Source organism: Ictalurus furcatus, chromosome 27, assembly GCF_023375685.1.
Source record: "Ictalurus furcatus strain D&B chromosome 27, Billie_1.0, whole genome shotgun sequence".
Taxonomy (NCBI): Eukaryota; Metazoa; Chordata; class Actinopteri; order Siluriformes; family Ictaluridae; genus Ictalurus; species Ictalurus furcatus.
The window spans coordinates 5,925,069-5,951,853 of NC_071281.1; the positions used below are offsets into that span (position 1 = coordinate 5,925,069).

Sequence of the window (26,785 nt, forward strand, 5' to 3'; positions counted from 1 at the left end):
GTTTATTTATATAGTGCTTTTACCAACGGACATTCTCAAAGCAGCTTTATAGAGCTCCAGGTATAGATGTAGATCTAGATCCCTAATGAGCAAGTTAGAGGTGGCAGCAGTAAGGAAAAAGACTCAAAAGGGAACTCCTCTATTCCATGACACTTAATAATGCGATAAGTTGTTCCTCTTCCACAATTGTATACTATGTAGACAAACAGCACTGCGTTAACACAACAGGTCCTTTTATGATTACAGCAGTAAGGTTTTAGCTTCGAGTTTAAAGTATCGGGTCATTCTTCGGCAAAAACTGTTTCGGGGGTGGAGTGATATGGACAAAATCTAATAATTAAATTTCTTGTACCGATATACATCATGATATGTTACGTTTTCTCTAAAATTGATGAAATGATTACCTATAAAAACATAGGTTTTCTTTCATGCAGGTTGTCAAGACTGGACTGTGGCACAAATTACTTTTCTTTTCTGTCAGTTAATATTTTCTGGTCAGTGTCTCATAACCAAACCACTTCCAAATGACAGAAGTACCTCCTTTTTTAGGTACAAGTTCCTCATCTTTTAGTTGAGCTGATGCCTGTTCTGTGTCAGTGTTGAGGGGAGTTTTGCTTTGTGTCACATTCCACCATGCTTTTTTTTTTAATTTATTTTTAACACCACACCACTAGTGTGTGTGTGTGTGTGTGTGTGTGTGTGTGTGTGTGTGTGTGTGTGTGTGTGTATGTATGTAGACATTTTTCTATCTTCCTACAATATTCATCGCCATATTGCACAGCCCTAGGTGCAGTCTTGTCAGGGTATCCTCTAGGGCCATCCACAAAAACAGAGTGATTCACATGAAGTACAGGAAACTTGAAGCAGGCTGTTCCACAGCTGCAGGGATTTGTAGGAACAAGCAAACTTTAGGCTTCATTATTCTAGGTACTAATAAAGAGCCAGCACCTTTTGATTGAAGCAGGTGTGGTGGATCATAATAGACCAAAAGGTCACTCGGATACCGTGGTGCGTGACCTTTCAGTGGTTTGTACGTAATTAGAATGATTTTATAATCGGTGAGATTTGCTTTCGTCTCTTCTCCTTTAGCAGTGTGTTTGTGGAATCTACTTTATACAGCATGCTTCTTTGACTTGACGAATAACGGGTAAATTAGTGTTAAAAAGTCATGTGAAATATATACGCGCTTGGCAATTTATTTTCATGATTAGCTTTTCTCTGTTGGATGTATATTTGGTGTGGGGTTTGATATTTTGTATGTAATGTATCAGTCATTCTGATCAGTCAAACCACTCAGTCATTTCCCACTCACTTTTCTACAAATAATCATTTCACGCATAGTCACACACATTTCTTTGTTTATGTTTATATTCCTCTTAAAAAAAATTATTGTTCGTATTAATAATGTACATATTCATCCTTCGTGTGTACGTGGTGCCCTGCGATGATCTGGCTGCCCAGTCAGGGTGTATTCCTTCCTCACACTCACCTGACCAGTGCTTACCAAAGGTCTTCACTAGATCTTTACCCATCTGTCTCAGTGTACATGCATATCTTTCCATTTCCTATTGCTTTTTTCATACTGTTCACATTTACATCATCAGCTCTGTGTATTACCCTGTATCTATCTTTCCATTCTATTTATCTGCTTCTGCACTTTCTTTTCATCTGGTTAGATCCTAAACTACATTTTGTTGTACTTGTATTCTGTCAACTGACAATGCATTTGAATCTAATCTAATCTAATTTTGCATATACCATTTTAACACGATAGCACTATCGATCTAAAACTGCTTATTTTTTTTTCCGTACATTTTTACGGCAGAAGGAAGGGGAGTTCTGTGACTGTTTGATATTAGGCAGTTAAACGCTGATGGTAGTAACACTGACCACGTTTACATGGACAGCAGTAATCTAATTATTGACCTTACTCTGAGTAAGACAATATTGCGATTAAGGTGATTAAGGACATGAGTCGCTTTTAGAATACTCCTGTCATGTTCCCGTTTTACATTTTATAGAACATAGTTCGATTAACGGCACACGTCATTACGTCACCGCGCCACGCCATCCGACGTCCCTCCAGAATTTCACATATCGACATACAGTTGGTCTTCGTTATGGTACCGTATACAGTTTTGGGTGTTTTTATTTATTTTTACGAACGCTTTAAGTGCAGTTAATTATTTGTCATGCTGTACGTGCTAATAGACAGCTGCTTGAAGCCGTGGGCTGCGTCCCAAACCGCGTACTTACCGTCTATATAGTAGCCGAGATACATGTATTTTTCCCCACTACAGGCCTATAGTAGCGGTTTGGGACGCAAATATGCGGTTTGGGACGCAGCCGAACTCTCTTGTTCGCCGTAAACGTAAAACTGCCGTGTGAGATCGTGTCCTGTCGCAAAATGCGGTGAAAACTCTCACACGACGTTCATAATGTGATTAAGGTGTTTACATGTCTGTAATACACATCCATAATGCGACTAAAACAGGAATACTCCGCCTGTCTTAATTCGATTATTGCTTACTTTGAGTATGACCTTAATTAGATTAAGGTAATTAAAAATTGCTGTTTACAAGGTAATTTCTTAGAGTATGGTCTTAATCAGGTTAAGAGTGGATTATTGTTGTCCATGTAAATGCACTGACTGATGGCATTTTAAACCTGCAGTGTTGTGATGTCATTCACGATACAGTGCTATACTAATAAGTGTGGCATTGTAAACCAGACTGGAAGTGGCAGAACACTAATTTAGCACACACACAATCAAGTTTTACCGTATTTCTGTCACTTGCCGTGAGCATCTTACCCCTAGGATTATATATAAAGTACATCAACACACCTACCCAATGTTTTTGACTTGTAGCTTGTGCAAAAACAAAAGGGTTGTGGAAATGCTCTATCTTTGTCATCCCTACTCTCTTTCCACTGCTGTCGTTGTTTTTTTTTTGTTTTTGTGTTGCTAAAGTGATGCTACTGCCAGAAATCATCATCTGACACTCCCACACTCAGTTCTGATCAGGTGGAAAATATATACGTTATTGAATCCAGTCCTGGTGAAGGATTAGTATACAACATCTAGTTTTACTGATAGAGTTTAGCATAATCAGTCTTTAAAGTACAGGGTGTCCCAAAAGTCCTCATATATAGGGGAATTGAACACGTTTTATAGCGAAATGTAACTTTATTTACAGAACAACCTCTACATTTCTTCGTAAACACGCACAGAGACGTCTCTCCGAACTTTGGCTCCCAGTTTGGCAACAGTGTCGTGTGTGATGTGTTTCCCATGTTTCCTGTTAAAGTCCATCGCAATCTTGCGACAGCTTCCGGACGATTCCCTGAGAATGACTTCTTTTGTCAAAGGCATTCTTAAAGACTATCTGAAAAAATAATAATACGAACTCAGTATGAAAATTATTGGAAGACATTTGTATGTATGGAGACTTTTGGGACACCCTGTATAAATAAAATCCATAGTTAAGGATTGCGAGTTCAGTTAAGTCAAAACACTCCACAGCTCTCTGTCTTTGCTGCAGTAAAAGCCCTTGATAAGGGGTATGCCGTTGCGTAAGTCTAGCAGTGTTATAAATAGCAGAGAAATGGACCGTGTGTGAAATCTGCCTCCCAGATACAGAAGGGAAGCTATGTCTTAACGCTGAGCTCTCACAGGGCAGCCCGTTGGGATCCAGCCACCTGGAGTGCTGTGAAATTGCCGTTTTATGCTAACAATTATCGCCCAGATTTCATCACACAGTCTGTCCGTGATAAGACTAGGGATTGATGAGTATGGCTTGTTCAGGTGGAGTTAGGGAGGAAGAAAAACTGTTGAAGAATCTGAGATTATTGTGCACATTCTGGTCACACACACTGCCTTCACCTTTAATATAAAAGCTGTCATTTTTAAGTTTTTTTTCTTTTTTTTTTTTTTTTTTAAAGTCAGGATTGTTGTAGTATTCGGGATGTTGTGTGTTTTGGGGTGTGGATTTTGTTTGTTTGAATGATGAATTTCAATAGAGCGTGCTTTGGCAAACTCCACCAAAATCTTAGACTGTACTTCTAATGCTCAGGTTGCTGACTGTGTTTGTGTATTAGTTGGTGTGTGTGTGTGTGTGTTTATTTATACATAGATTTGAATTGCCATGGATATATTTATGTATGAAGCAGAAAGGCCACACTCTGGGTGAAGTGGGTAATATGACAATGTGATATTGATTTGATATATAACTTTGTAGTGCTCTTTTTGCAGGTAGTGGGTATTGGTGTTAGTATTTTTCTATCACTGACTGACCGCCATTGTTTCTCACCATTGTTTAAGTGTATTTTTGTATCTGTGTAGATGTTTCTGTAGATCCTTTGCATGCAGCACTGCTCATTTATTTGTGTGTGCGTGTATGTGGGTGTTAGTGATAGCAGACTGATCCTTAGAGACGCTGTAATCTTAACCTCTGTTTACTTGCCCTGTCTGTTCAGACTTCCTCACAGGTCTCACCAGCCGGCTTCTCAGTGTACCAGCAAGGATGATCAGGTTGCTGTGCCACTCTGAGTGACACTTATTAAGCTCGGGCTCCATCTAGTGGAGCAGGGATGGGGTTGCAGGGAGTATGAGGAGCTGAGAATTAGAATCACATTTATTCGCCATATACGGTACATAAGACATATATAAGGAAGCTTTTCACACTAACACATTCACATCCATAGAATTATAGTAGCTGTATAGCTAAAATGTGTATCCAACATGCTCATAATTGATGAGATGTTAAGATGAAAAATGTTAGAAAACAAGTGATCATGAACAGTACTACTGTGTTTGGAGTCTGGAGTAAATGGCTGTCACACACTGGAGCTCTGGGAGTTAGCACTTGGGTTTATTTTATAAACACTACATGGCCAAAGGTTTGTGGACACCTGATCATCGCACCCGTATGTGGGCCATCCTCGAAATGTTGCCACAAAGTTGGAAGCACAGAATCGTCTAGAATGTCTTTGTATGCTGTAGCATTGCAATTTCCCTTTATTGGCACTAAGGGGTCCAAACCTGTTCCAGCATGACTGTGCCCCTGTGCACAAAGTGAACTCCATGAAGACATGGTTTGCCAAGGTTGGAGTGTAAGAACTCGGGGTGGTTCTGAACTCAAGTCCACTGAACACCTTTGGGATGAATTGGAGCGCTGACTACGCTCCAGGCCTCCTTGTCTGGCATCAGTGCCTGACCTCACTGTTGATCTTGTGGCTGAATGGGCACATGGGCAAGCCTTCCCGGAATAGGGGAGCTTGTGTTATATTATAACAGCCGGCGGGGCTATGTCTGCAATAAGTTGTTCAACAAACACTTATGGGTGTGATAGTCAGGTCTCCACAAACTTTTGGCCATTTGGTCTGCCGCTGACTCCTCCTCCCCCGGCAGGAATGGAAATCCATCACAGCCATTTGTGTCCTGGCATGTGGACCACATTGATCTATGGGTGAAGTGCCCTAATACCAACGCGTGAGCTGTGCATTGACATCAATCATGTGGTGGGTGATGACCGCCCACTTGATGGCCAGACACTCCTTCTTGATTGTGCTGTACTTGCTGTAACGCACTGAGTGCTTGCAACTGATGTACAGCACCAGGTGCGCCCCCTTCCACTACTTAGGACAACACAGCCCTACAGCCCCAAGCCCCCCCCTCCTCATTCCTACCGACACCCCAGTCTGTAAAACAAAGGGGAGGGAGAAGTCAGAAGATTATAAAAGAGGTCTGCCACAAAGTGCTGCTTTCACCTGAATAAAAGCCCGTCCACTGGACCGTATCTAGCGCTCCCTTTTTAGTGAGGTCAGTCAGAGTGCTGGTGACATCCAAATAATTAGGCACAAACTGATGACGGTAAATGGTCTGCACTTATATAGCGCTTTTTATACTTTGTGGCTCTACAAAGCACTTTACACTGCTTCTCATTCTCACACACACACACACACACACACACACACACACACACACACTCACCAATGGCAGCAAAGCTACCATGCAAGGTGTTAGCCTGCTATGTGGGGGCAACTTGGGGTTCAGTGTCTTGCTCAAGGACAATTGAACCTGGGATGAACCGCCAACCCTATGATTAGTGGACAACCTGCTCTACCACCTGAGCCACAGCTGCCACATAGCCAAAACCAGCCACGCCCAGAAACTGTCTCACCTACTTTTGGTCTTGGGTTGGAGTGGGCTGCAGTTGCTGCTGTCTTATTAATTTAGGGACAAACTTGCCCATGGCCCAAGTGGAAGCCCACATACCATACTTCGACCTGTCCAGTTGCATACTTCTTTGGGTTTGCCCAAAGAAGAGTCCCGGCCCATCTCAAGGCACAGCCCTGTTGAACGTGCAGATGCCAGTCATTATAAAAATAATGATGTCAAATTAGGCAGCAGCATAGGCAATGTGTGGGAGAAGTATTCTGTCCATGTGTCGATGGAATGTGGCTTGGGCTCTGAAAAATCAGAAAGGAAGAGTGACAAATTGGTATAAAGTGGAAAAGCCCATTTTCTCACAAGACATTGGAGTCAAGGAGATCTGCCAATATCCCTTTGCCAAATCTGGTTTTTAATAAAAGCAAGCCACACCCAACCGATTGAGCTCGGCTCAGGGCGAGGAGAAAACCAAGATCGGGTGAAAGAGACCCCGTTTCCAAAGTGCTAGGATGGGGAGGGGCAGGGTGTAGAAGAAGCGGGAGAAAGAGAGAGAGAAAGAGAGAGAGAGAGAGAAGAAGGGGCTGCCTACCCTGGTTATGCCAAATGGTTTTCAGCCGGATGTACCACCTAGTCCAGCAGAACTAGAGGTCCACCACCTCTTTGGTGCTGTGTGTCAGCAGCTGCCTTCAACACTTGTTTGGAGATGTTGGGGGAAGGCAGACTGGCGACCAAGTTTTTCTGGGGTTCAGTTGACCCGTTGTTAGATTGCTTTCTTCAGGTCAGGCAGGTCCGTGACTGGAAGCTGTTTGGCCACACGCTGGTCTTCTCCCAATAGCAGGGTTAGCAAATGGCCTACCCACTGGGACTCTGGACCACCCCATGCTGCCACATTGTGCTCAATGTGCTCAACAAACACTTTCAGGATTGTCCTGCGCTCCCTTCTGATGTAGGTCATAGCTCCTGCTGGAGTACCTGCTGACTGGACCAAGCTCCAAAGCCCCTGTGAGTCCTCGGTCAGAGCCTAGAGGAGCCTTGAAGCGCTGCTCCTGTTCCTTGCGCAGCTCGAGGAAGGTCTGTTGTTGAGTCTGGCGGATACTGGCGAGATTTTTGATAATCTTGTTTAGGGGTGAGGGCTCCATGGCGACACATCTTCCTCAAGCTCCTGGGTTTAGGCTTGGGGATAACTTAACCGGGGTTTTATTTTTCTTTTTTAAAATTTTTTTTATTTATTTGTCTAGTACTTTTCAGCTCTTCCTGACTCACGGTCTCATACAGAGATACGCACAAACACACGCGCAGTTCAGCTCTTGCTGTGTGGCTCTTTGAGTGATTGTCTATTTATTTCAATAAACTACTCATTTTTAGTGTATGTATGTACCACAATTAAATTTAGTTTAATATGTGTGCAGACACTGTGTGTGTGTGTGCAGTGAGACACTGTGTGTGTGTGTGTGCGCGTGCGCAGTGAGACACTGTGTGTGTGTGTGTGTGCAGTGAGAGACTGTGTGTGTGTGTGTGTGTGTGTGTGCAGTGAGACACTGTGTGTGTGTGTGTGTGTGTGTGTGTGTGCAGTGAGACACTGTGTGTGTGTGTGTGTGCAGTGAGAGACTGTGTGTGTGTGTGTGTGCAGTGAGACACTGTGTGTGTGTGTGTGTGTGTGTGTGTGTGTGTGTGTGTGTGTGTGTGCGCGCGCGCAGTGAGACACTGTGTGTGTGTGTTTGAGAAAGCCACAACGTATATATTCTTACAGTGTTGTTTGGCACCTGAAGGCCGTTCCAATTTTAGCTGCAGCTGCGTAATCAGATGTTAAATAAACAGAGTGAGTCATTCTGATTTGACTCTGACGTCTGTAAAATCCACTGTACTCACACAGAGAGTCTGGTATCCTCTGTAGATTTCATATAAACGCATGTGGAACAAAATTATATATTGCACTTAGTGTAGAAACAAGCATGATGAAATCCTTCTACTCCAAGTTCAGCTCAGTAATATCAATAATGGTGTGTAAATTCCCATCATGCACTTGTGTGTAGGGCTCTGTAGTGGAATTGTGCAGAAAATGGACTTTGATTGTAAGAGTAGTGTGATGTTTCTGAAAAAAAAAAATCATAGATTCAGTTCTTTATAATGTGTATTTACGTCGTATTACACCCCTTCATTGATAAAGACACACTTTGAAAACAGGAGTTTCTGTTAAGCAGCTGTGCAATTTGACTTTTTACACCAGCTTCCATTTATTGCCTCATGCACCAGCTAACAGAATTTACAGGCAGATTTTAACATCTGCTGAACTTGTTTTAACTACTAACCTCTTTTAGCAGGGAGTGGGGAAAAAAAAAAAGAATTCTTGAATAATTCTTTAACTTTTGACAGCATTGTCATGACATGATGTATCGTAGCTTATTAGTAACTCATCAGTAAGTCGTTTTCTGTTATCGGCAAATAATCATCGACATGGTGGTGTGATGCAACCCAAAGTGTTTCATTTCTTTTATACCGCAACAATTTGCCAATGGGATTTTTTTCATTTCTTAATAAATGACAGCATCATTTCATATTTATATTTACCTTTAATGCTGTGGAATTGCGTGAAACAAGTTCCTGTTAGCATCCTGAAGACTTGAAGAAAAAAACACAGCGAGACTGGAGACTCCTATAAATGTGACACATCTAATTGCAGAAGGTTTGACTGCATAACAGCGTGTCAGTTTATTTACTATTCTTTACCAGTGTGGCACCTGCTGTACTCGATTGGGTTCTAGCTGCACCATGCTGTGAAATAAAAATGAATAACAACTGTAAAAGCAGCAACTATCCACTAACTAACGAAATATTTTAGTGCCGACAAAATATTTTCAAGACCAAAATATTTTCAAGTAGTGACCGAAAGAACTGGATCGTGGGTACAAGCGGCCAAAATGGGTTTTCTCAGGAGGGTGGCTTTCCTCTCTCTTAGAGATAGGGTGAGAAGCTCGGTTATCCGAGAGGAACTCAGAGTAGAGCGTTGAAAGGAGCCAGTTGAGGTGGTTCAGGCACCTGGTAAGGATGCCCCGGGCGCCTCCCTAGGGAGGTGTTCCAGGCAAGTCCAGCTGGGAGGAGACCTCGGGGAAGACCCAGGACCAGGTGGAGAGATTATATCTCCACACTGGCCTGGGAACGCCTCGGGATTGTGACCAAACATTTTTAATCAAATGAGTACAAATGTTTACCTGGTTTCTACAAATAATAGTGAAGTGACAAGTGATCTTGAGAAGACTGCTCAGGAGTGAGTTGCAGTAGTCGGGTGTTAGAGATGAAGGGAATGAGCACCTCAGTGGCGTCCTTGGATAGAAATTTTTGTTTCTGTAGAGGAGAAACCAGCCAGATTTGCAACAAGAGCAGTAACTGTTTTAATGTGGAGTTTTGGTGCATTTTTAGAAGGAGTTCTCAGAGAAAGTCGCAATATCAAGACGTAGGTCTGCAGTTCTAGGAATGTGGAGTAGCTTACAGTAGTCTTGCGGGGATTTATTTTTAGATGGTGAGCTGCCATTCACAACGAGACGTCTGCCAGACATGTATAATAGTGCAGAAAAAGAGGGCGAGTCGGATGTCGTCCGCATCAACGTGGTAGGAGAAGAGGAAGATATTACTTCATGATGAAATGGGTATATAGGGAAAAGAAAAGATGTCGAAGTACTGAGGCTTGTTGTACAGTACTGCATGGAGCAGATGTGGTCCTCTATAGGTCACCTGATAACTAGTGACCCTCCAGGTAAGACACAAACCTCTGCTATACTGAGCTAGTGATGCCATGGTGGATATTCTGGTTAGGTGGATCTAATTTCTTTTTTAATTTGAATGACAGTATATATTTAATTCCCTTGGTAACACACAGATGCTCCTAATGCACTGTGTTAATTGTTGTCTCTTAGCAATGTTTAGTGAAACGGAGCTTAATTAAAATCCCATAGCACTTTATTCGCACTGATTACCCTAGCACCAGAGTAAGAGAGAGAGAAGTGTCTTTTTTTTAATTATTTTTTTTCTTTCCTTTTCCCCCCCCCCTTTTTTAAAGTTTTTTTAAAAAATATAATTAGAGAGGGAAATCTAGTAGGTGATGATGTTAGCTTGAGGCTAACATCCCGCAATATCACGCCACCCTTTTGTTCCATATGATCGCTGTTAACGCAGCAGTCTATTAATATTACAGATCATTTAATTGGAGATGGGTGACGTTTTTGGGCACCACTTAATAGAGACTGAATATTAAGCTGATGGGTGAACCGACACTACAAGACATATACAGTATGTTTCTCACATCATATAGGTATCTAATGTAACCCTTTTTTTTCCATTGTTGTACAAACAAGAAACATGTAGAAACCACAATATTATGACTACAGGTCGACCGTTTGATCAGTTTTTCCGATGTTTTTCCCGGATGCGTCCGTTGCAGGAGCTGCTGAGAAAGGTCTGCTATCATTATACAGTACAAGAGCGGCCTCTAGAGGTGAAATAAAAACCATCACTGACAGATTTTGTTCTGACAAAAAAAGTGTTTGTTGGTTTTTTTTATTTTATTCATTTTGGATGTGTCTTTTATTTGTTATTTTGAGTATGTAGATTTTTTTTAATTTTAATATTTATTAATAGTTCATATATATATGTATATATGTATATATGTACGTATATATATGTGTATATATATGTGTGTGTGTGTGTGTGTGTGTGTGTATATATATATATATATATATATATATATATATATATATATATATATATATATATATATATATATATATGTGTATATAGGTATATAATTTAGATTTTCTTTTTAGATTTAATTTTAAAAGTACAGTACATTTTCATGGTACAGTCAGTGCTGTTTATTTTTGTAATACATTTCTGCAATATTTTAATTTGAGTGTTATGTTTTCATTCAGTATCAATTTGAAAAACGTATCAGTTGATTAATCGGTTATTGACAGGTACAGTACTGCACAACTTAATTATCTGTATGGGTAAAATCCACTATCGGTCGACCTCTAATTACAACACCTCTGTGTTTGTGTGTGTGTGTGAGGGGGGGGGAGAGAGAGAGAGAGAGAGAGAGTGAGTGTTTATGTATGTATGTATGTATGTGTGTGTGTGAATCAAACCCCTAAATTACTTCTGGAGAAACCAGAAATCACATCAGCAGTGGAATAAAGTCCACCTGAAATCCTGTTTGGAGACTCAGGAAACATGTGGAAAAGGGTTCTCTGGTCTGAAGAGAACAAAATAGAACTTAATGTGTCCAGATTACAGACTGTTCCGAAAAAGTTGGGACAGTATGGAAAATGCAAAAAAAAAAAAAAAAACAGTCATTTGAAAATTCAATTCACCCTGTACTGTATTGAAAACACATTATTAACACATTATTTGATGTTTTACTTTGTGAATTTAAATTATTTTTGAAAATATACATTTCAAATCTGATGACTGCAACACACTCCAAAAAAGCTGGGACAGTTGACTGTTTACTACTGTGTAACGTCAGCTTTTCTTTTAATAACACTTATCAAGCGTTTGGGCGCCGAATGAAGACACCAGTTGGTTCAGTTTAGCAAGTGGAAATTTCCCCCATTCATCCATTATGCATTTCTTCAGCTGCACAACTGTACAAGGCCTTCGTTGCCTTTTTTTGTGCTTCATAATGCGCCACACATTCTCAATCGGAGACAGGTCAGGTCTGCAGGCAGGCCATGCTAGCACCCGCACTCTCAACCATGCGCTTGTAATCAGGACAGAATGTGGTTTGGTGTTGTCCTGCTCTGGGTGGCAGCATATGTTGCTCCAAAAATGTGTTGTTCCAAAGGTTTACCAAAGTATTCCTGAGCCCATGTCAGGATATCCGTTACAGACTCATGACAGTTTTTAAGACAGTGACGTCTGAGGGATCGGAGATCACGCGCATTCAGAAGTGGTTTTCGGCCTTTCCCTTTACGCACCGAGATTTGAGCGGATTCCTTCAATCTTTTAATTATATTGTGCACTGTAGAAGGTGAAATGCCCAAAATCCTACAGATTTGTCTTTGGGGATTGTTGTTCTCAAGTGTTGGATTATTCGCTGACGCATCTGTTGACAGATTGGCGAGCCTCGGCCCATCCTTGCTCTTGAAGGACTAGGCCTTTTTTGGAGGTTCCTTATATACCATGATTAGATGATTGCCTCACCTGTTTCACATCACCTTCTTATTTCAACTTGTATATCTAACCCTATGATTTTTGTTTAAATACAAGACAAAGTACATTTACAAATCACTCCTCTTTGTTTTTATTAGCAAATTCCATACTGTCCTAACTTTTTCGGAATTGGGGTTGTACTTCTAGGACTAGGATTTACTCTTATGTTTTGGATCATTGTCTTGTTGCATAAACCAGTTGCGCTTGAGTTTCAACTTACAAACTGAAGATCTGTAGAGAGCGAGCGGAATTCATGTTTCCCTCAATTATTGCAAGTTGCCCAGGTCCTGAAGCAGTAGAGCATCCCCACACCATCACACTTCCACCACCACGCTTGACTGTAGGTATGATGATCTTTTTGTGGAATTCGGTGTTTGGTTTACACCAGATGTAACGGGACCTCTGTCTGCCAAACAGTTCCACTTTTGACTCTTCAGTCCACAGAACATTCTCCCAAAAGGTTTGAGGATCATCAAGGTGTGTTTTGGCAAAATTCAGACGAGCCTTAATGTTGTTCTGGGTTAGCAGTGGTTTTCACCTCACCACTCTTCCATGGATGCCATTTTTGCCAGTGTCTTTCTGATAGTGGAGTCATGAACAGTGACCTTTATTGATGCAAGAGAGGCCTGTAGGTCCTTTGATGTTGTCCTTGGCTCTTTTGTGACTTCCTGGATGAGTAGTTGCTGTGCTCTTGGAGAAATTTTAGAAGGTCGACCACTTCTAAAGATACCATTTGGAGACCACGTCTCTTGCTGTGGTTCTTTGGAGTCCCAAAGCCTTTGAAACAACTTTGTAACCCTTCCCAGACTGATGTATTTCAATCATCTTCATCATCATTTCTGGAATTTCTTTAGATTTTGCCACAGTGTGTTACTGGTAAGAACAAATTCATGCAGTTGAAAAAGTTCTATGTAAGTGTTGATTTGATTGAACAGGGTTTGCAGTAATCAGGCCTGGTTGTGTCTAGTCCAGCTGAACCCCATTATGAATGCAGTTTCATAGATTTGGGGACTTGCTATGAAAAACTGTGGAGCAAGTACATTTTCACACAGGCCCAGTTGTATAGGACAACTTTTTTGCTTCAATAAATAACATTATCATTTAAAAACTGTATTTTGTGTTTTCTCAGGCCGCCTTTGTTTTATCTTAGATTTTGTTTTCATTTAAGATGATACTTTATTTCTGAAACAGTACTTTAGTATGAAATATACACAAAACCAGAAGACATCAGGATAGGGGTAAATACTTTTTCACATCACTAAAATTATAAGTGCTGTTTATTTAGGAAAAGCCTACGTTATTATGCAGTCGGTTGACTGTAGATGCAGATGCATCGGATTGAGATGCACAGTATCTGCAGCTACGCAGTGTATGTGTCTGTACACGTATCTGTCTTCGAGTTTTACACGTGTGTCTATTTCACTTCACTGGAAAACACTCGAGCTGCTTTAAACAGCCTTTTAAATAAACTTGATTTAATGACGGTGACAAAAGGTGACTGCCAATCAGCAGAGGCGACAGTTGCCTTAGAGACCGTTAAAGAGACCTGTTTTGCCCCTCCAACACACACACACACACACACCGCTCATACTTTACTCACACTTTCCCTGGTGAGTCACCCTTTATTGCTCTGGCAATATTGCAGAAGAAACATTCATGTCATAAAAAGAAAGTGGAATTTGTCTCTGTCTCTCTTGCTTTTTCTCTCTCTCTCTCTCTCTCTCTCTCTCTCTCGCTCTCTCTCTCTCTCTCCCTCTCTCCCTGCCTCTTCCTGTCTGTCTCGGTCATTCTCTCTCTCTCTCTCCCCCATAGACAGTGCTTTAAATATAACACTCTTATTCAATGAATGTTTCCCAGTGAAGGCGTGCAGATTTGCCTCACGTTGCTTGGGCTCCGTCTTACGCACCATCACACTCCCACACCTCGGTGTTCAAGTGTATGAGCTGCACGTCACTGTGTGTGTCTTTTACCTTTTAAGGCTGGGGAAAGGGTTCACACGTTACAGTGTAGCTCTTTGAAGAAGCATCTGCAAAAGAACAGTTGGTGGCATGTGTAGGGGCGCGTGTGTGTGTGAGTGATAGAGAAACAGAAAGACGAGTTGGTTTGGTATGTGGGTTCTGATGCAGGGGAAGGAAGTGTATGGTGTGCTTCTGTATATGTGAGTTTATAAAGTGGCAAACGCAGCCTGTGGCTTTTTGTTTTTCGGTAAACGTCGTGTTCTCTGTTCACTTTTCTGTACACGCAGCGCATTCTGATCAGTGCGTGATGCGACTCCCTCACTGAGGAGTTCTCGGCCTTAATTTAAATGCAGCTGAAATTTGAGCTGAAATGCTTCCTAATGGATATCGAGGTTAGGTTCAGAGTTAGGCCCGTCACAGTTATTTGCTTAATCAGCTAATCACAGTTATTTAAGCTGAGCACGATTGCTTGACGTGATCCTAACGAGTCGATCGATTCCACAGCGATGTTAATATATACGAGTTCTCCGTTAGTTTCCAATCACAACACCATATTTTAATCATTAGTTCGAGTCTCTTTATGAAATATGTATATGTTTGATTATAACTGTGATGCGCAGTATCAGTACAGTATTCATCATATTCATCGTATTTAAATGGAAATATATTTAAGTTCTTCTTTGCACCGGTTTGTTTTACTGTCTTTACAGCAAACAGAAATATTGTTTACCCGGCGTTGATGCATGGCTGTGTGTGTGTGTGTGTGTGTGTGTGTGTGTGTGTGTGTGTGTGTGTGTGTGTGTGTGTGTGTAACTGCTGCTATGGTTTTTAAGTGTTGTTTTCTAAAAGCGTCCACTGATCCATAGTTCACATTTTCTCACTCATGACAGACCTGTTTGGGCTTCGGGTTTAGTTTTTCGGTACAGCATTATTTTTTTTGGTAGCTACAATAATACACACATCAGTGCACACACACACACACACACTAATAAACATTCAAAGCTTTTGTCGTGCTTTTACTGTAGGAGAGACATTAATAACACACACACACACACACACACACACATGTGTGCGCCGCACAAACTCTTGCAGTGTGTTTGTGGTTCATGTCCACCACAAAGGGAAGTTAAAAGGTTTGTGTGTGAGAGAGACATCATAACCTTGCTCTTGGTTCAGTTCATATGCCTCTGTCAAAAGACCGTTCAAACAGCTTTTTTTTTCCTCTCTCTTTTTTTTCTTCCCCCTTGACGTTGTGGTGTAGTAGAGGAAATATCAGGTGCACTGTGCTGCTGCATGGGTAACAGTGCAATAAGCATGGGAAAGAAGGAATGAAGAGCAATGACCCTACTTCCCTCAGCATTCTGCACACCTCTCTGTTAAACAGGAAATGAGCGAGGGATTGTCTGTGTTTAGACCCTGGTGGTATCTCAGATCATGTTCTCTGACTAAATACTTAAAAGTACGTACTAAGCTCGTAGAGTTTGATATTTGACGATATAGAAAGTATGTTTATGTCGAGGTTTACTTTAGCGAGCTTGTGCACGACATTAGACTGTTACAGCTCTGCTTGCATGTGCATGCATACACTTAAAAACTTAAGCCGCACTTTTACAACTTATTGTCAAACGGATGCAAGGCAGAGACGCAGATAGTCATATCAAGTTCAAATATTTTCACCTTTTGTGTAAGGCATTTGTTTTATTACAGCCATGAAATATAAACTCTGGGGGGAAAAAAAAGAGAAAGAAACGTCCTCTCACAACGAACTGCTTTTATTTCCAGCAATTCCTAACATGTGTAAATATTTGTATTAACATAAAAAGACTCCACAACTGCATTCGACATAAACTGAACAAGGTTCACAGACATTTGATGAACAGAAATGGAATAATAAGTCCCTGAACAAAGGGGGGTCAATATTAAAAGTAACCGTCAGGATCCGCTTTAAGTACTACAGTGCATCTCATCCTCATGGACTGCACCAGATTGGTCAGTTCTTGCTGTGAGATGTTACTCCACTCTTCCACCAAGGCATTTACAAGAACTTGATCACGTCTTGGGGGACACATGTTTACACGCAATTTTCCACGGCGAGGACGATCAGCTGTCCTTCCTGCCTCCCTGCAGCACTGTCTTAGAGTGGAATAATTCAAGTGTCCTGCACAGAGCCCTGACCTCAACCCCACTGAACACCCTTAGGATGAACTGGAACACCGACTTGCACCCCAGACCTCCTCACTTAACATCAGTGCCTGACCTTATTAATACTCTTGTGGCTGAAATGAGCTCAAATTCAAACAAGCAGCGCTTCAAAATCTAGAGGAACGCTTTCTCAGGAGTGGAGGTTATTATAACGGCAAAGGGGGACTAAATCTGGAATTAGATGTTCAACAAGCACATATGGGTAAGATGGTCATGTGTCCACAAACTTCTGACCATATAGTGTATTGACACACAATCAGGTCCATAAATATTTAGATATTGAAGTTCTTATTTTAGCGGTCACTGACTGTATATTGGAGTTGGAGTGATGAATATGAGCTTAAAGTGCTTGCAGTTTACTTTAAAGTTTATTTACATCCAAACCGAGTGAACGCATTTTCTATATGTGGTACCGCAGCTGTCTTCGGTTCCTGCTTGTTCTTGGGGTTTTGTCGTCAGCGGGGGAACCCATACTCGATTGTATCTTCCAATGCAGATTGCAGAACATTCCACTTCTTTTCCTTAAAAAAATGCCTTGGGTTTTTTTTTAAAGTCGCATGCTTTAGGTCATTGTCCATCTGCACTGTGAAGTGCTGTCTAATGGGTTTTGAAGCATTTGACTGAGTCTGAGCAGATAATAAAGGCCTATATACATCAGAAATCATCCTGCTGTAACGGTCAGCAGTTACATCATCAATAAATACAAGGCAACCAGGTCTTCCCTTTTTCCACACTCTTTTCTTATAGGATATTGTTTCAGAACTGTTATAGCTTTTTAGTTTTTTTTCTTTAAAGGAGTTTTCTGCAAACTTTAATCTGGTCTTTCTGTTTTTGAGGCTTACTAATAGTTTGCATCTTGTGGTAAATCCTCTGTTTTTACTTTGGCGAAGTCTTTTCTTGATTGTTGACTTTCATACAGATATTCCTACCTCCTTCTTGATCTGGCCAGCTGTTGTGAAGGGGTTTTTCTTCACCAGGACCAGTCGCTTCTGATGGTCTTCCAGGTCTTTTGGTGTTCCTGAGCTCGCCAGTGAATTCTTTCTTTTTAAGAACGTACCAAATAGTTGATTTGGCCACACTAATATCTTTGCTGTTTCTCTGATGGGTTTGTTTATGGCTTGCTTCACTGGCAGTCACGGCTGAATGCACTGAACTAATGAGGAGCAGGTCGACTGCTTAGTGAAGGGATACCCTACGAATTTGCGCTTCCCAAAAATGGATTTTGACCAAAAGTCACCTTTGAGTCAGTGGATAATCCCTGGACACTGTAGACTGGTGATTAGGAGCTGCTGCTGTAATCACAAAGCCCAGGACGCTTATTCACTAAATGCTCACAGTGAACATCGTTTCAACACACTTCGTACTGTTTGACTTTACTCTAGTTCCCTTTTAACTCTGGTTCCTCTCGATCTTTCTTCCTCATGTTTTCTCTGAGTTTTTCCTCGTCTCTGTCGCCTCTGGATTTCTGATCAGTCTTCCTTGTGAAAGTCTGTTGTTAAAGGACACAGTCTAATTGAATTGAAGTAAAGTTCTGGTCTCGGTGTTCAATTTGTAGCGGGTTCGGTTTTTATTTATTTATTTTTTTCTGTGACAGAAAAAGCATGTGCCATCATGCTCCACAGTACTTCTGCTCATGCTCTGTTCCCTTGCCTTACTTACACTCTCTGTCTCTGTCTCCTCCCTCGGACACGCCTACTTTAAGTCTCTCAGTGCAGGCTGCCTGCTCTCGGTCACACGTCTTTGCCTCTCTCTCTCTCTTTCTCTCTCTCCTCCTTTTCACAAAGACCAAAGTTGTTGAAGGAGCTGAGGACAAGGGATTTCTGATGAGCTGTCATCTCTGCCAGTCAGGTTGTATTCATCCGGCACTCCTGTGCTCTTGTTGTGTGATTGTGTGGCTGAATGCAGTGCTGGGTCTTTAGTCTGCTTTGGGAAAGGAGTTTCTTTGACGCGAGCAGGGTTGCGATGCATGCTGAGGGAGCGCAAGCTGCTGTAAATGGTTACGACCGCTCCAGTCATGAGAAAGTGTCGCACGTTTGGTTCAGAGCAGAGATCATCGTCACTGAACAATAACACAGCTGTATTTTCACATATCATTGACTACTACTTCTCTCATTTCCTTCATTCTCTCGCTCTCTCAGAGAGGACAAGTGTTAAGGGCCAAGTGTTATGGTTTATGATTAAAGCGCTTCGAAAGAGCTCATGTTTATGCATTAGCAGGAAAGAGAAGTGGAAAGACCGTTCAATGCAGCTCAGGAACAAGGAAAGAACTGTTGCTTCACCTGAGGTTAAAAGCATTTTTTTGGGAGCTAACATTTATTATCCTGATTATTTTGCTCAATAATAATAATAATAATAATAATAGCACAATGTTTAATCAATTAGTCAGGAACAAAATGGCTTTAAGTGTTAAACAGTGTGCAGTGTCTTAGAGGTTATTCAGATAAGCTCTGTATAATTGATTAAAAGAGCCAACCATAAGCAACAGTACGAGCGGTGAAAACATACGAATAGAGCGCTTGTGTGACTGAATGAATCTGTATGCTACAGACATCTAGCACGGGCTAACTTTATCCACGTTGACCATAACGTAAGTGAACTTTATCTACGTTAACCAACACTGTAGTAGTCTTTTGGTTAATTCATGCTGCATCGCATCTTTCAGCCATTGTGAAATGTCAATTTGTGAAATGTCAATGGATGAAGTTTGGCTTAGCGGTTAAACCCACTCCAGTCATCGTTACTGGATTTCCATCTGAACACTGCGGCTCTGTGTTTGTGCATCGAGTCCCTGACAGATTTACTGCTACTGCCATGCAAATGTCGATGCTGAAGCTGAGGTTCAGTCTGCTATGAAAGATTACATGGCAACTGTAGTTATGTCAACATACAATTTGCAAACTATAATGTACAGTCTGTGTGTGGGTCCTGCAGATATTCTTCAAATTGATCCTGGTTGATTTGGTGTATTGTACATGTGTGATACTGACTGATATTGGGTCTGTAAAAGAAATAAAATAGATTGCGTTTGGGATGTGTACGTCTCGTATGCGTACACAGACTGGATTTAGTTTAACTCTTTAAAAAAAAAAAAAATTAAAATAATTCCCAAGGTGCTGAAAATTGATTTGGATAACGCACGTGTCTTTACTTTGTGCAAACCTGATGTACGGTTCTGAATCCCTTAAAGTAACCCTGGAGATGTCATTTAAAGCTATTAAATGGTTAGGAATGGCTGAGTAAGAACAGGTCTTTAATAATGAATTTGCCTCACAGTGGTATGAGAACGTTATCAGAACGCTCGTGCAACGTTCCTGGTTAGAAATAAAGAAGTAAATGTTACTCGTAGGAACGTTGATAGACATTATATAAAATGTTCAGTGCACCCAGAAAATGTAACCGCTTGACTTTTTCAATATTTTCTAAAACCATAGCATTTAGAAAACTGCAGTTTGTAGTATTTTTTATTTATTTATTTATTTATTTTTTCTGAAAAAAGGAAACCTAAACTTGATTATTGAGTGAGTGGAGTTCAAATATGAACTGTTTGAGCTTCTGTGAGTCGTCCTGACCGTCATGTGATAGTAATTCAGTTAAATCTCTGTCTAGCTGAACTTGATGGGTAATTTATATACATATACACTAGTGCCCTCCGCTTCACGTTTGGGTCCGGATACAAACTCCACAACGAGCATGAATCATTCACTAGTGTCCAGTTAATTAGAAAACTGTTTAGCAAGAAAAGTTAAGTCTATCAGTCCTAAATCCTTTTTACTATAAATACTCTCTCGCGCTCTCTCTCTCTCGCACTCTCTCTCTCTCTCTCTCGCTCGCTCTTGCTCTCGCTCTCTCTCTCGCTCGCTCGCGCTCTCTCTCTCGCGCTCTCTCTCTCTCTCTCTCTCTCTCTCTCTCTCTCTCCGGAATGGCTGTGGCACCTGCCGTTTATTCTGTGTTCAGACTTCTTCTGTGTCTAAATGAAGGTGTGATGGTGTTTAATGTATCTATGCTAGTGTATATACAGTGCCCTCCACTAATATTGGCACCCTTGGTAAATATGAACAAAGAAGGCTGTGGAAAAATTGTCTTTATTGTTGAAACTTTTGATCTTTTGTTTAAAGAATTCTGAAAAATACTCATGGATACCAAACAATTGCGAACTCAAAAAAAAAAAAAATCTTTGTTAAATATAGGTGTGCAACAATTATTGGCACTCTTTTAGTCAATACTTTGTGCTACCTCCTTTTGCTGAGATAACGGCTCTGAGTTTTCTCCTATAATACCTGATGAGGTTGGAGAATACATGGCAAGGGATCTGAGATCATTCCTCCATGCAGAATCTCTCCAGATCCTTGGTGCCACAGCCAATCCGGAGAGAGAGCGAGAGGGAGCGAGTGAGAGAGAGTGAGTGTATTTATAGTAAAAAGGATTTAGGACTGATAGACTTAACTTTTCTTGCTGAAGAGTTAAGACCTATTGGTTTTCTAATTAACTGGATGCTAGTGAATGATTTATCCTCATTGTGGAATCCGTATCTGGACCCAAACGTGAAGTTCTTTTTAGCTGGAAACCTCACCGTAGCCAGCTAATGTTGTTATATCTGGGATGTCTACTCACTTTTGTTTGTATATTTGCTACTCTGTGTTTTGGCTTGTGTTTACCTAGCATGCTTTTTTACCTTAGCTTGTTCTTGCCTAACATTTTTGAAAGGTTGAAGAACAACATATAATATCATTTTAAATAAATCTAGCAGTAAAAATGCACTTGTGGAAAGCGACCAGAGGTGATGGGTTTTTTCCCCTCCTCCATTTTACACAGCTAGCTACAGTTAGTACGCTAGTTTGCATCAAACGGAATCAGACATGCAGATTCATGAAATGTGTGTGAACAGCAGCAGCCTGCTCTGAAGTCACAGCGGAGCGACCGAGAGGTTCAGCTCTTTCACCCGGGCCTCAGTAACTCTGATAGTCGCATTAATGTGCACAGTGAACTTATTTATTCCCAGACTGGAATGTTTCTGTCAAATTTCGGAAACAGGAGAAGAAACGATACGATTTTATAACCGCCGGGGGGGCGGGGCCCGGGGGCTGGGTGTAACAATTTTCTGTCTTTCCGTTCTCTTTTCTCTGACATTCTGTCAGTGTCTTTCAGTAATACAAGGACTCTCACACACACACACACACACACACACACACACACACACACTGAGTGCTATTTGGTGTGATTGCCTCCTTCTGTTGGAGATGTTTCAGTAAATCAGTGATGTTTTGTGCCATTTCAGTTCAGAGCATGGACTTGTGTATCTGTGATAGTGTAGGTGTAGGTGATGGTGTAGGTTTTTTTTTTTTCCCCCCTAGTAGGAGAAAAAAAGTTTCCAAGTTGCAACCTTTAACACCATATCGCTAATGTGTGTTTTATAATTACAGAACTTGTATGTGAGTGGTATGGAGGATTCTACGGACTGTGTAGAATATGAACGATAAATAAATGGCTTGCCCTACATTGGCACTCTTCATTATAATGAGTAAAAATGATTATGTAAAGAGAATAACACATGCAATAAGAGTAGATATTGTGTAACAGCATCGTCGGGATTAAACTCGTGATCTACGTACAATAGGACGAACGCTTTTCTGTTGCACAACTTGGGAACCCATCCATCCATCCATTCATTTTCCATACCGCTTATCCTACACAGGGTCACGGGGAGCCTGGAGCCTATCCCAGGGGACTCGGGGCACAAGGCGGGGGACCTGCTGGACAAGCTACAATCGCACACATTCACACACTACGGACAATTTGGAAACGCCAATCAGTCTACAGCCATGTCTTTGGACTGGGGGAGGAAACCGGAGGAAATCCCTGAAGCACAGGGAGAACATGCAAGCTTTACACACACACACAAGCGGAGGCAAGGTTTAAAACCCTGACCTTGTGTGAGGTGTGAAGCAGATGTGCTAACCACTAAGCCACCATGTCCCCCAAACTCAGGAACCAATAAGTTCTATTTTGAGCGCAACCATACAGGGCCACTGTATCATTTTATTTTTAGACCACGCAATGTTTTTTTTTTTTTTTTTTTTAGTAGTGTAGTGTACATTTTAAGCTTCATTATCACCTTAATTTTGTGCATTAACTTCTTTCTTCAGTCCACGCCAGACTTTAAATCCAGAGACAGTCATGGTAAAAGAATAAATAAATAATAAAAGTGTTTTTTAACCATTTCTGTATTGATTTGATTTGGAAGATGAGCCAAGTATGCGTCATGTTGAACGCTCTGCCTGTGAACAAGTCAGAACCTCCTGGCAGAGATGACCTGGTTTTGGGCTGAAATATCCAGATACTTGGCAGAATTCATGATGCCATCAATCTTGATCAATCAGCCCCAAAGCACAAGTATTCACGTTCAATGTAGTTTTCACACAGAATTTGTGAAAGCCCCTCATCCTGTTGTTGTATAAATGTGCAGTTATGAGTGGTTTTGCATTGGAGTGGATAATTAAGCTCGATTTACTTACTTGGGTGAAATGAGGCCCAAATTGGATTTGAATTTGATTTAAGTGGACCATGTAATCAGTATGAACTGTAAGGCGATGCCGAGGGTGTGATGTTCAGAACTGAATGTAGCTGAACTGTCTCTCTTTACTCTACAGATGCGTGTATTATACATATGTTTTGTGTACATTAGAGCTAACAAATAGGAAAGGAAATGTCATTTTGGGAGTGTGTGTGTGTAAATATAGTCTTGTCATTGCATGAATTAAACAGCAACGTGCAGGCCTTGTATTTTGAATGAAGCAAGTCCACTTTGTAGCCCTGGGTTTGTAGCACAATAAACACAGTACAATTCATCATTAATTCATGTTCAGTAAGTGCATTATCCTGGTCACGGTTGCTGTAGTCTCAGCCTCAGACATTCCACTCACAGGCTACAAATCATTTGAGATCTGTTGTCCACTTTTCTGGACACGAGCTTTAAGATTGCAATCCGATTTGCTCGTCACACTTCCATGCGCTGGTTTCTGAGGGAAAACAAACTTACTTATTTATTTAAAAATAAATAAATGATGTGTGATAGCTTGAAAATAAAAGATTCTTTTCAATTCAGTTTTATTTGTAGAGTGCTTTTAACAACGGACATTGTCCCAAAGCAGCTTTACAGAAATACATCAATTCAGGATATAGATTTGAAGATGTATGAGTTTATCCTTAATGAGCGAGCCAGAGGTGACGGTGGTGAGGAAAATCTCCCTGAGACGATGTGAGGAAGAAACTTTGAGAGAAACCCGACTGAAAAGGGAACCCATCCTCATCTGGGTGACACCGGATAGCGCGATTATAAATAAATCCCTTCTATAAATGTGCTAATATCACATGCTCAAATAGTGCAGTTGTGTAACCAAGAAAGTTCATTACAGTTTTTATGTGAAATCTGTTTTGTTGAACTTCTCCACTGTTCACTGATGGAGACTTTTGTGGTAATTGCAGTCCTAAAGCTATCATAGCAATTGTAGTTCTAGGCATCACAGCATAACTGTTCATATGAATTGAGGTCCAAAGCCATCTTTATGGTTTTTAAGTGGTCCCATCCTCAGTAATGATCTCTAGGCTGCACCATGTGGAGCCGTCCTCAGCAGCAGCACGTGACTTCCAGTTGATAAGAAGTCCAAGCAGAAGTAGGGCATCAGGATGGATCAGGCAGGTCCGGAGAGCAGAAGGGGTCAGAATCACTGGTATCTCTGGAGTATCACGTCTGCTCCTTTACCAAGAAAAAAAAGATTCACAAAAAGCTCGAGTAAACAAATATGTTTTCAGCCTAGACTTAAACACTGAGTCTGTGTCTGAGTCCCGAACACTAATTGGAAGGCTGTTCCATAACTGTGGGGCTTTGTATGAGAAAGCTCTGCCCCCTGCTGTAGCCTTCACTATTCCAGGTACCAACAAATAGCCTGCACCTTTTGATCTAAGTAGGCGTGGCAGGTCATAGAAAACCAAAAGTTCACTCGGGTACTGTGGTGTGAGACCGTTTAGTGCTTTATAGGTCAGTAATAGTATTTTATAATCAGTGTGAAATGGGAGCCACTGCAGTGTTGATAAGATCGGGTTGATATGGTCGTATCTTCTGGTTCTAGTTAGGACTCTAGCAGCTGCATTCTGGACTAACTGGAGTTTGTTTATGCTCCTACTGGAACATCTATACAGTAAGATATTACAGTAAACTAATCTAGAGGTGAGGAATGCATGAACTAGTATTTCTGCATCATGTAGTGACAATATATTTCTTATCTTAGAAATATTTCTGAGATGAAAGAAGGCTATCCTAGTAATATTATCTACATGAGCATCAAATGATAGACTGGAGTCAATAATCACTCCAAGGTCTTTTACTGCTGCACATGATGAAACAGAAAGACCATCCAGAGTTACTATGTGATCAGAAAGCTTACTTCTAGCTACACGTGGTCCTTATACAAGTACTTATCAGAATTAAGTAAAAAGAAGTTAATAAGTATCTAATGTCTAACGTCCTTTACACAATCCTCAACTTTACTAAGCTTCTGTCTGTCCTCTGGCTTCGCTGAAACATACAACTGTATATCATCAGCATAACAGTGGAAGCTAATTCCATGTTTACGAATAATTTGACCTAGAGGTAGCATATATAAAGTAAAAAGCAATGGGCCTAAAACAGAACCTTGTGGAATACCAAACTTAACAGCTGTATTTTGCAGTTGCCTATCAGACAAATAGGTCCAACAACCAAAAAGATAAAAAAAATAACATGCAAAACAAGATATAGGGGTGCATTATACTGTAGTGCTTGGTACTCTGTCAGAATCTGACACACGTCGGCTGAGGTGATCCGTCTGAGGGGAGAACGCTTTGTTCCTAGGCGGATTAGTTATCACTCGCGTATGTGGAAATACTGATGAGACCGTGCAAAACAAAGTGCAGCGCTTATAGCAGCCATATAATACAACTCTTCAGCGAGCACAAAACACCATCACCTCGTGGGAAAAAAATAAAGACACTCTCCAGACTCAACTAACATCTTTTACTGTCAGTGAAAGGACAACACTACACCTCACAGCCCAAAAAGATGTGCTACATGATCATGTACTCGTCCATTTTCCTGAGTCTGTATTCTTGCACTCAGCTAGTGCATTAATGCATTATTAGGTTACATTAGCTAGCACTTTTAGCCTCGTCAATTAGGTTTCAAGGCAAACAAAACATGGGACTGGGCAGCACACGGGGGATTTTACCTGCCTGCTGGGTTTCTGATGAATTTATCATTTGTCTGCCACTGCACAAGCTTTTCACAGCATGATATAGTCACTGGATTTAAAAAACACAAAAAGTTCAGAGAATCCCATCTGCAAATGTTATTTAAGAGATTAGTTTTAAACAGTTTGTGGCTGGTGAATGAGATCATCTCACATGTTTGCCGACATGCTGCAAGAAAGGTCTGTGATTGGGTGTTTTCGCTCTCTGTCAAATTCCGTGTGAAAGTGGCCCGTGTATCATGAGGAAAAGTGAAAAATGGAGTCCTAGGTTGTGTGGTGCTGAAGATCATGAGAGAGCTGCAGGGCATCTCATCCACACACACACACACACACACACACACACACACACACACACACACACACTTATTCATACCTAGCCGGGATTGAAATTAGCCTGTCCACCTACCAGTGTGTTTTCCAGATGTGTTTGCGTTGAACTGGAGAAACTAGAGGAACCGGAGTATGTGGAGAACATGCAGGACTCCACGCAGACAGTAATCAGAGCTCCGGCTCGAACCCCAGACCCTCCAGCTGTCAGACAGCAACGTTACCTGCTGCACCACTGTGCTCTCATATTTATCTGTGTGGATGTTGATTAGGTGTGTGTTCACACATTAAACTCTGAAGTATTACAGTGTTCCTGCTTTCACAACGTTTCTGAGATTAGCATGCAAATTGTATACAGTTTCCTCTAAACAGTCTGGTGCACACACACATCATGCATGAACAACATCCGCGCACACACACACACACACACACACACACACACACACACAGCACGTGCATTAGTTTTTGCGAGACCAGCATTGATAACTGGGTTGATAAACTGGAAAATGGGTCTGAACGCTTCACCTAAAAGTGTATTTCCGCTTCTCTAAGATTTGTGTTTGTGTTGTTTAGATTGCTTGGCTGTGAGATGCAGAGAGATTTTTACATCTGCAGAATTTTCCTCCCATTTAAGAAAAAGA

The 26,785-nt window shown here is 41.2% G+C and overlaps 1 protein-coding gene across 9 annotated transcripts in view; it reads left to right on the forward strand.

The window, feature by feature from the left end:
• dgkza (diacylglycerol kinase, zeta a) overlaps window positions 1–26,785 on the forward strand; it is a 175,594-nt gene that overhangs the window by 63,860 nt on the left and 84,949 nt on the right. For 3 of the 9 annotated variants that reach the window (XM_053616957.1, XM_053616958.1, XM_053616959.1), the window contains exon 1: window positions 16,447–18,384. The exons of the other annotated variants lie outside the window; for them this stretch is intronic. The gene's annotated coding sequence lies outside the window, so the exon portion shown is untranslated. Of the gene's footprint in view, window positions 1–16,446; window positions 18,385–26,785 lie in introns of those variants that run through there. 9 annotated transcript variants of the gene reach the window in all.